The 10,543-nt window shown below is 40.5% G+C and overlaps 2 protein-coding genes across 4 annotated transcripts in view; one reads left to right on the forward strand and one right to left on the reverse strand.

The window, feature by feature from the left end:
• LOC122535312 (metabotropic glutamate receptor) overlaps positions 1-1,744 on the reverse strand; it is a 75,691-nt gene extending 73,947 nt beyond the window's left edge. For 2 of the 3 annotated variants that reach the window (XM_043666763.1, XM_043666772.1), the window contains exon 1: positions 1,425-1,744. The gene's annotated coding sequence lies outside the window, so the exon portion shown is untranslated. The remainder of the gene's footprint in view (positions 1-1,424) is intronic. The other variant, XM_043666755.1, reaches the window with a different exon arrangement.
• The window catches only part of LOC122535380 (cysteine protease ATG4D), a 106,795-nt gene that overhangs the window by 89,956 nt on the left and 6,296 nt on the right, over positions 1-10,543 (forward strand). The window lies entirely within an intron of this gene.

The following is a 10,543-nucleotide window of genomic DNA, read 5'->3' on the forward strand; positions in this document are numbered from 1 at the left end:
AAAAAAAAAAGAAAGAAACGATAGTTCTTCGTTATGTATTTGCCACTGGAGGTCACGCTGTTCGAAAACTCGAGTCTGACGTGATAATTGGAATTGCCATGTTTGAGAACTTTTATTTTAGAGGAGCAAACACTCGCTTTTCAATCGTTTTCATTAAGGACACAGTAGCCGGAGGAATTATGAATAAATACAGTTATTGTAGGATCAACACCTCAGTGTTTATTGACAAAGATATTAATATTGACACGTTGTTACGAGCATTGCCATTGTCGCCAGCAGAAGAAGAAAAAAACGAGCAGCATACCGCGAATCGTGAAACAGATACATGAGATTCCAGCCAGATCGTTTTCACCGATCCGACAGTTGTTGAATTAATTAAACGGAATATATCCACCGGTAATATAAGTGAAAAGGTGTCTGTCCGACCGATCCTCTTCCCGGAGCCTTTTTTCCCGTTCCAGTCTAGGAGAGAGCTTTGGAGAATCGACTTCGGGCGGCTCGATTCGAGGAGCAATCACCGCTTACGCCCACCCTCAAAGGATCTCTGTGTCGAGCCGTGGTGGCGAAAGAAAGAAGTGGTTTGAAAACCCGCGGCCCCAAGAGGTCGAGTTTCCTAGAGTTCCAACGCGCGGGCAAAAGAGACTGAGAGGGAAAAAAAGGAGGAAGGGAAATAACGAAAAAAAAAAAGAGGAAAAAAATGGAGAAAAAAAGAAGAAGAGGAAGAAGAAGAAGAAGAAGAAATCCGCGGCGGTGGTTCACGGGTCTTTTAGCGCAGGTTAGCGTTATCGCGCGAGCCTCCTCCTCTCTTTCAACTCGGGTCCGCGTCTGAAAACCCTTTAGACGAACGCTTAAAAGCCCCGGGTACGAAAATTGCCGGCTGACCTAAATAACGATCTCTCTTCAATTTCATTCATTCCGCGACGCGGAAAGAAACGCTGGCAACACGCAGCCGATGACAACCCGGCCGCTGCCGCCGTTGGGAAATAATTAGCCCCGGACCGCCGCCGCCGCGTGCAAATATGATGCGTATCGAATCGATAATACATTCCCGGCGAGACTAGCCGACGGCTGTTTACCACCCCTAAATCGTAACGCGATACGACGATACTTGGCAAAGTGGATCAGCCACGAGAGAATCGAGTTGAATCACCGACGATCATTGGCCTTTGGGGAAAAATTCGGCGCCAATCGATCGTTGATCGATCGGATCTCTTTTCTCTCGTCGCAGCGTTAGAAACAAAGAAAGAATGCCAAAGGTTCTCGTTAATCGCGACCGTGCAAATCGTTCGCGTTTGATGACGATTATCCGAGGCAGGCGGCAAGGATCAGCCTCGCCGGCGATCAAACGTTTCGTCCTTGACGGACCTTGCGAGGTCCGTTTCCCTCCCCTCCCCCCCTCCCCCTCCCCGCCCCCTGCTACTCACCACCTCTCGAAGGTTGATCCTCAGATGTCCGGGGCGGTCTCCCCGAACGAGCCAGAGGGAATCTCGTCATCCAGCGATCAACCAAGGATCAGCCAGCGTCAATTCGTTCGTTCACGCGCGAACAACACGTTCCGCAGCTTTCAGCCAAGGAACCACTTGTACCCCCGGCGATCGATCGGCAAACCAACCCCCCTGCTGGCACACGTGTACCAGAGACTCGATCCACCACCGAACGACTCGATAGAGTCCCCCTCCTTTCGAATTCTCCTTTTGTTTACCTGCCAACGAGGAGACAGAGGAAATATCTTGGAGCAACCGAACGCGAGTCCCTTCGTCTTTCCCTCCCTCCCTCCCTCCCTCCCCCCTCCCACCGCCCCCTTGCTGTGGATCACTCTGCGACGCGTCACCGAACAAACGGAACCAGGACGATCCCACTAACTCGACGGATTATACCAGCTGATAGGCGTGGAGGCCGGGACACTGGAAGACACGTACGAGATCCGAACGATCCGTACGCATCGTCGCCTCCTCCTGTCTCTCTTAGACTACACCGACTTTCAACCACCTCTGGCCTTTCTTTCACCTCTGGTGCTTTCACCTCATCCGTCCCGTGTATCGGTGCTCGAGGTGTCGAAAGGGTGGCTGTCGAGAGGGATGCTGTTTGGCAACATGACGGGCGAGGAGGAACGTGAAACGACTACGCGTCGTGGGTTGCCGCCACAGCACGACTGGCCGGCCGGCCGAACTACCCTCACTGCTTTTGCCCCCCGTATCTCCTGACTGCCTTTCCTCTCTCTCTCACTCTCTCTCGTGCGCGCGCGCGCTCACGCTCTCTCTCTCTCTCTTTCTCTTTCTACTCCCTTCTCTGTTTCTACCGTCACCACCACCCTTTCCACCATTCGGCGATCCGTCGAGCTGCTTTATACGGATGCGTTTCGTTCCATCCTTTCTTCACTTCCGATCCTCCGTGTCACCCTCTCTCTCTCTCTCTCTCTCTCTCTCTCTCTCTCTCTCTCTCTCTCTCTCTCTCTCTCTCTCTCTCTCTCTCTCTCTCTCTCTCTCTCTCTCTCTGTCTCTCTCGTTCCCGAATTTCCCGCGACTTTTCGATTTTCCGCGCGACGTTGCGTTGCTCGAGGTTCCGTCGCGGCCACTTGGACTCGTATTAACGGTGATTTGCGGCTTTGGTGGAAATTGGCGGCCGCTCGCGACCGTCAGAGCGATTTCAGAGATTGGGATCGTTTTGAATGTTTCAAGGTGATTCGTGAAATCGATCTTAATATACCGTTGCGAGTAACACTTTTTTTTTTTCTTTATCGTGTGAATGTTTCTTTTCTCTCTCTCTCTCTCTCTCTCTCTCTCTCTCTCTCTCTCTCTCTCTCTGTCTCTCTTTTTGATATTATCCCGTCGCAATGCGTGACGTAACCATCTTCTTTTCCATTTGTCATTCAATACTGAACCGTGTTTTATTTGACTGTTATTGATTTTTGAAATAACGATGTGAAATTTGTTTACGGTCAAATTCCTTTTAATCTGGTTTTTCATACAGTGAACGATGAATTTATCCTAGTAGGTTTATTGTGAAATTATGTGCCACAAAGGGTTAATAAAGGATTCTTAAGGAATGTTCTAAAACATACTTTCAAAGAGCTTTTTTTTCTGTACAGAGTGTAAAGATTAAAGAAGAGATGATTCTACAAACAAGTCGCGAAAGGAAAGAATAAAGTTTTTTCGTTTAAGGCTTTTTGAAAAAAGAATTAAATTTAGTTCATTCTGAACTGGTCAGAAGACTGGAATAAAAGTCAGAAACGAACGGCAGATTACTTGTGAAAATAAGTCAAACATGTAGAATTACTTTAAAGGAAGTTAAATCGAGTTAAATTTAATATTTGATATAAATTTTCACTATATATTTCCAAACCTCATTTCCTATTTTAAAGTGACATTTTAAATAAAAAAAAAAAAGTTTTACTCTTCGATTTATTCTTTTACGAAGAGTCGGTCATTTCTTTCAATACTCGGACACTCTGCGATAGGAGGAAAAATTCTGAAATAACGTCAAAGGAAACGTCAAAAATTTAAAATTTCAAAAATTTTAAAAATTTAATTCAATTTTAATGGAAATATATAAGTTTCATAGCAAGGAAAAAAGCATTAGATGGCGATAAGTAATTAATGCCAAAGGTGGTCTCACTATTTGCATAAAATAATTAGGTTTACCACGTAAATTCTGTCAGTAACTCGTTGCAAATCGTTGCAAATTTATTAAATTTGCTAAATAAAAGTTCAAATTTCTTAAATTTATTAAACATTCAGAGAAAGGAAATCGAACTAAATAGCGAATCGTCTGCTGAAACATTCCTTTTCGCGTTGTTGCGTTTACGACACGGCCGTGCCGTACGTCGTTAAAGAAAAGAAACGCGAGTTCGCTCCTCTTGCAAAACACTTCTCGCTTCTTCACATCAGCACCGCTGCCGATCGTAATTAATTCAGCAAATTGAACACTCGTCGCAACGGACGCGCCGTATTTATACACCGTGTTAACCAGCCGCTGTAATAATATTGCGACAATCGTCGGTGACATCGCCACAGTGCGCCTGCAAATTATAGCAACGCGGCGTAATTCACCCGGACGCCGGTGAATTCGCGGCCCGTATCACGAGCAAACAGGCCGGATCGATTGCCGATCGCGTGCACGTGTCTCGCGATATATGCACGTACGTAGATAATGCGAACGTCTCCTCGTGAACGCCTTGGACAATTTAAAAGAAAAACAGGAGGCTTCAGTTGGCCGCCTTCGATTGTAAAAAAAAAAGAAAAAAAAAAAAACTACGAACAAATTCGTCGTTGTACGTTTCTCAAAGTTCTCGAGCGTCGCGCAAGGGTTATTTTTACGCACGAGGAAGGAAGAGAAGGGGAGTGGGAGGAAATGTAGCGGCCTTTCAGAAATTTTCTCGACTCGTAGCCGTAACAGAACGTTGCTCGACGTAAATCTTTCCACGTGCTCGATCGTAGAGGATTGTTCGAAATGGCCACTCTCGATCAAGGGGCATCAGTTTGAGATTTGGACGAAACTGTAAACAGTCGCGACCGGATTTTCCCGGAGGAACTCGCCAACAGCTTGGTTTTAACACAGTTGCTCGTTCTTCCGATTGCGAAGCGATAGAGCAAGGAATAAGAGAAGCAACAAACGCACGTTCTCGAAACGGCGCTTTCTTTTCTCTTCTTCTTTCAAAATGAAACGAGCACGAAAGACGATTTTGCCCTCCTTGTCGTGCCTTCCGGGCCGTTTGCCTTCCGCGCGATAGGTTAAACAACGTTTTACACGTGACGCGTCGAGAAAAGCGTCGCGTCGCCTGCAGGATTTACTCTGCGCCCGGGATAAACTGCGCTGCAAGGGAAATAATGTCCTTAAACGCGGCGCAGCATCCGCGAGACGGGACGTGAAAAAGTACGACAATGACGACAACGACGACGCGATGGATTAATTAAAACGCGCGACCCGGGCCAGGCCCTGGCACCTCTAATTCGCCGGATATTCCGGTCCAGCTCCTTCAATATCCCGCCCGGCATTCGAACAATCTTCTTCAAAATGACGCGACGATTAGCAACGAAATTATTATTAGACACGGCGAGGGAGAAGGGACTGGCGAAACGAGCGAAATATATACTTGAGGATGACGAAGTCAGTGGGAAGGCTCGTGAAAAAATTCCTAAGAGATTAGATTAGGCGGGACTGAGAAGTATTAGCAACGTGTCCTTCTTCCGATACGTTGCTAAACACTATTGTTGAATGTTAGCGATAATTTCGTAGGTACGTAATGTCACTGTGATAACGTTACTGTGAAATGTTCTACTGGCAATTATCAGATTTCATCGTAAATGTGGACAGAATATTACTCACGTGAGATAAGGTGTGGTTATTCAGTCAGTTACGTTTTTTGAATGATTGATCGTTTTAAAGCATCGTAAAATTCAACCTTCAAGCATGCACGGAATAACCCCAAGCTAGGAGTTCTGAAAAAATATTTATTAAATTAATTGTAAAGATTTGACGAGATATAATAAAATTACTTTTAAATTATTCTTTTTGGAACGTTGATAACGAGAAATGAGAAAATACCGTGTTTTTTTTTTAAATTTAGCAAGAAATAATATTAGAAACGAGCAAAATAACTCAAATAATTCTATAGTTAAAGTTATTTCAGTTAACGAGGTAACATATATATAAAAACTAGTAAAATAAACAAAAAACCAAGTAATAATACGCACATGCTTATTTAATATGCTAACTTGTGATAATTACAGCCATGAAATAACCTCGCAACTATTTGCATTTTCGTTGTCGAGATCTCAATGTATGTATTTTACTGTTTATCACGCCACTAACAACGAATCAAATAGCATATTCATTTCAAATGTAGATTGCTCGAAAATTATCAACCGACTCGAGGAATTACCTTGGCTTGTACCAATATATTCTACAGAATCAAATAATCTTACACTTTTCTGTAAGATAAAATAATAAAAATGCATCGTTAAGAGAGAAAAAGTGGTATTCGTAAAATGACTTTTGTAAAATTCTTTGACTTTCCAGAGAAAAAACAAAGTCAAACCAGTTCTACAAAAATAACTCTTCAGTGCTTCGTGGTATAATTAGATATATCTTCTTGCAATGCAACATGTGTGAATATCGTAATAATTTTCTGCATATCTAGTTATGCTTCGACTTTGATGATTTGAATATTCGTTGTAGACATAATTTTCACGAATATATGGAACATATTTCACGTACTTTTTTAAAATTTCATTGGCACTATGGCAAAGTAAGCCTATAATGATTTTATTGATTAAAAGTCAATCTGAAAGTACTTTCATAATTACCAAAAAATTAATATACTACAAGAATGCTTTTGAACGTATAATTAGTACTAAAAACGACTCCATTAAATATTACGATTCATTAGTATATAAGGAATAATTAGCTGTTTAAATACTTTGTAATATCTATGAAATATATGTTCACAATACGAATCATTTATGCTTTCAGTTTTGTTTCAAATTATCATACTAATAATTGTAACAATCGTATCTCGTTGCAGTGCTATGAAATTTCAAAATGTTTCGAATAACACAATGATAAAGAGAAAAGAGGCTCGATATTTATTGTTAGACTTATAGCGTTCATCAAAAGGAATAAAAAATATAAAATTAACATCTTAGAAGTAATCTTTACGGACGTTAAATTAATTTCTATAATATTATTTATTAGCGTTTCCATCACGACTGAATCAAAATGTTGAAGTTTTTTAAATATGTAGTTTAGGAAATGAAGTGTGATTATTTTTCTGCTTACAAACAACGACATGACGTGGCGTGTTTTTATTGACAAAGTTATACAGACACGAACAAAGCTATTTTTATGTATAAAAGGATTCATTAACAAGAATTAAGATTTGCAGAACTGAATGAATACTGAAGATGATTTATATCGTGTTTACGTCCGTGAAGTAACGTTGATATTAGTAATAATCTCGTATTCACAATTTTGAATTAATACTTTTAATTCTTCTGTGTGGGAAGCAAATTAACGTGTTTGTCAATTGTAAAATCGTCTTAAGTTGTTATTTCGACAAACACAACGCTATGCTTGATCTTGAACAAATCCCTGATAACGTTATTTCGCTTCCATTTAATTACGTATGACAAAAGAATTTATTTATAATTGCGATTGTACTTTCTATAATAAGCTCTTTAAGTAATTTTTATTTTTTATCACCGTGTACAGTGGTTTTCTATTCGTGAAATAATTTTACGAATATAAATGCCCAAAATTGTGACGCGAGCCAATATATGTAGAAACTTTAGTTTGACTGTCGCACAAGACTCGAAACTTTGATGTAAACTGGAATTATTGTAGAATCAATTTTAGTGAAAATGAATATTAACGTCAAGTCGAAAGTTATGATTCTTACGTTTTATAGATTTACACAAGATTCGATTGGAAATTCTAGCCTACGACGATACTTTTTTTTTTCTATCCTTTAAAAAAAAGTATGTATCGCAACATATTTAAATTAACGTTTGCGTCTTCGACAACGAGAAATTAGAAACGTTCCACTATTCATAAGTATTCCGTCCGTTTTCACACGAAATAAAATAAATTTTGTAAACTATATTATACAAAACGATTATTATTATAAAATAAAGAAAAACTCTTTCCCTGTGAATATACTCCCGATCGATGTTAGATTTTCACGCTTGCGAAACAAATTCGCATGGCCGAAGTTCCGTTTCGGCTGCCTCGTTTTTCCCGCAAACTTTGCCAATCCTTCACGAGCCCCTTTTGCGCGAGAACGGTTTTTCACGGAACGGGGTACCTATGAACAGCTGCGCCAGGGCAAGTATTAATCAATCGTTCGTCCGACTCGACGAATTTCCACCAGTTTGTTTAACTTAGCGCACACTAATTCGTACACACCGCCACTGGGTGGTCCCCTCATTTCACGTAATACACGCGAGGGCTGTGTATTTCGCGAGCGATTTATTTTCCTTCCGGCTGCCTTTTCTCTCATTCGCTAGGCAGCCGTTCCGGTAGTTTTACCTAGAACAACGAAACACATCATATATTAATCACATCAGACAGACTTACGCTGGTGATTTGAAGCAACGTTTGTTCTCGAACTGTGAACGACTTTTGTTTTCGAGCTGTTTAAAAAAGCGACCGATTTTCTTTGATTAAAAGATTATTTGTAACAATAATAATAATAATAAATGTATATATATATATAAATGTGTATATGTGTATATATGTATTTGTAATAATAATAATAAATAACGCGATATATAATATATAATAATAACAGAATCGTAGCAGTATCAGAATGATTTATCTTAGAGTTGAAAATTGTGTAGCACTAAGAAGTAAAATTCAAGAACTTTGCCTCTTGAGGACAGCGAGTACGTTCAAATAATAAACAACATAAATGTCAAACATTACGAATTTCGCCCCGTCATTTATCATTTTGAATTTCCTAGCGGTTCGATGAGAGTCCACCAATTGAACAGAGAGTCATCACGTTCAATCGAAAGGTCTGGCGATCTATCGATCGCCGTCGAACTAATATCGCGCAAAGCTGTGTATCCGATGTACGTTTGCACGCTCTCTCGTTCGGACAGAGATATATAGCCGAGCTAATGAGTCTCTCTATTCCCAAAGAGAATTGTCGCCGTGGCGATGAACGTTAATATACCACGATTCGCCACCGATTCCGTTAAAATCCAGCGATCGCCATCCGTGTGAGCCGCGTTTCGATTTATGCATGTACATCGATTTCGAGCCGAACTATCGTTTCGTCGATCCTCGGGTTCGATCGGCGTGCGAACGCGATTCCTTCCCATTCAACCACCGGTTCGTTCGACGCCGCGATAGAATGGATCTTAAGGGAGAGAAGCGTGACTCGTTAATATCCTTATTCAAGCCGTGCACCGTGATTATGTCGGTCCGTCGATATTCTTGCATGACCTAATTTCCGTCCCACAACCATCCCCTTCTGTCTACCACGCCTCGATCTATCGTCCATCACCCTCAGGCCAGCCGCCAAGAACGGTTTACATATTTATTGTATACGAATAATCATTCCGTGTGTGTCGTTGTTTTCCTGTATTGCCCGAGCGCTTTTATTAGCTGCATACATATGTATATACGTGTGCTTACATATAGATATATGCTATTCGGTAGAACGAGCCAGCTTTAGGGAAATACACTCCCCCTCATTCCTCGAATTATCCCGTGGTACTCCCGTCTACTCCCCTCTCCCACTCCTTTATAGAGATTTGCCCCGAAGTTTTCAATACACCTGCTACCAAGCTATTGTTAGTACAACACCATCCAAGAGGGAGGGATTATTGTAACGACAGACATCGTCGTTCCATTTCCCTCCATCAATCTTGACTCTCTACAGTCACCGATGACCGGTGCACGAGGCACCGCGTTCGTATTTTTGCAGCGGATGCACGACAAACGGGCACAATGTGAAATTTAGAACGAGCGCGAACGTGGTAATCAATGAGGTAAGTCGGGATACGCGTATCTCATTGGTTATTCCGCGACAAGACGCGCATGACAGTTTCCTCCTCCGTGTCGTATCTCCGTCGTGCGCGTAATTTTCGTCCCTCGTCTCCTCAACGAGCCCTCTGTCCTCTGTCCTGCTTCTGTCCCTTACCTCGCTGCCCATCGCACATCGCAGCTGCCCCTTTTTTTCCTTTTCCACCCGGTTTCCACTCTGGTTTCTCTTCGTTGGTCCTTCTTCACAAAAGTGCATTATTACACGGCGATGAAAAGGGAATAACGGTTACGCTCTCCGTTATTTCTTCATTAATCCTACTCTCCTGGTGACCATTGTGGTTTGAACTAGAGCTGGTACTTGGATACTGAGATATACTCAGATAGAGTAAAATTACTCCCATTATAAAGCAACATTATCTAATGAGCTATCCGAACATACTTGATGCAATTTCATTCGATGTTTCGAGTATTATATATATTTTTGTGAGCAAGTAATAAAGGAAATTGTAATTTAATTTTTGTACACCAGAATGATGGAGAGCCTGGGAAAAAGAATATCCAAGATTAGTAAAACTTCTGAAAAAATATTTATGTAAAGCAGCTCTGTCTGCTCTGAAAGAGTATTTTCCACAACTGGAAGTATTATTATTTCAGACAGTAAAAGCCTACTGTTGTTGTTGGTATTTTATTAAAAATTATTATTATTAACTAAAATACTAGAGTTGTTAGTATTTTTATAAAAATTATTATTAACTAAAATACTAGAGATGTTAGTATTTTTATAAAAATTATTACTAACTAAAATACTAGAGATGTTAGTATTTTTATAAAAATTATTACTAACTAAAATACTAGAGTTGTTAGTATTTTTACAAAAATTATTATTAACTAAAATACTACAGATGTTAGTATTTCTATAAAAATTATTATTAACTAAAATACTAGAGTTGTTAGTATTTTTATAAAAATTATTATTATTAACTAAAATACTAGAGTTGTCAGTATTTTTATAAAAATTATTATTATTAACTAAAATACTAACAACTAGAGTTAG

This window comes from Frieseomelitta varia, unplaced genomic scaffold (assembly GCF_011392965.1).
Source record: "Frieseomelitta varia isolate USP_RPSP 00005682 unplaced genomic scaffold, Fvar_1.2 scaffold_152, whole genome shotgun sequence".
In the NCBI taxonomy this organism is placed as follows: domain Eukaryota; kingdom Metazoa; phylum Arthropoda; class Insecta; order Hymenoptera; family Apidae; genus Frieseomelitta; species Frieseomelitta varia.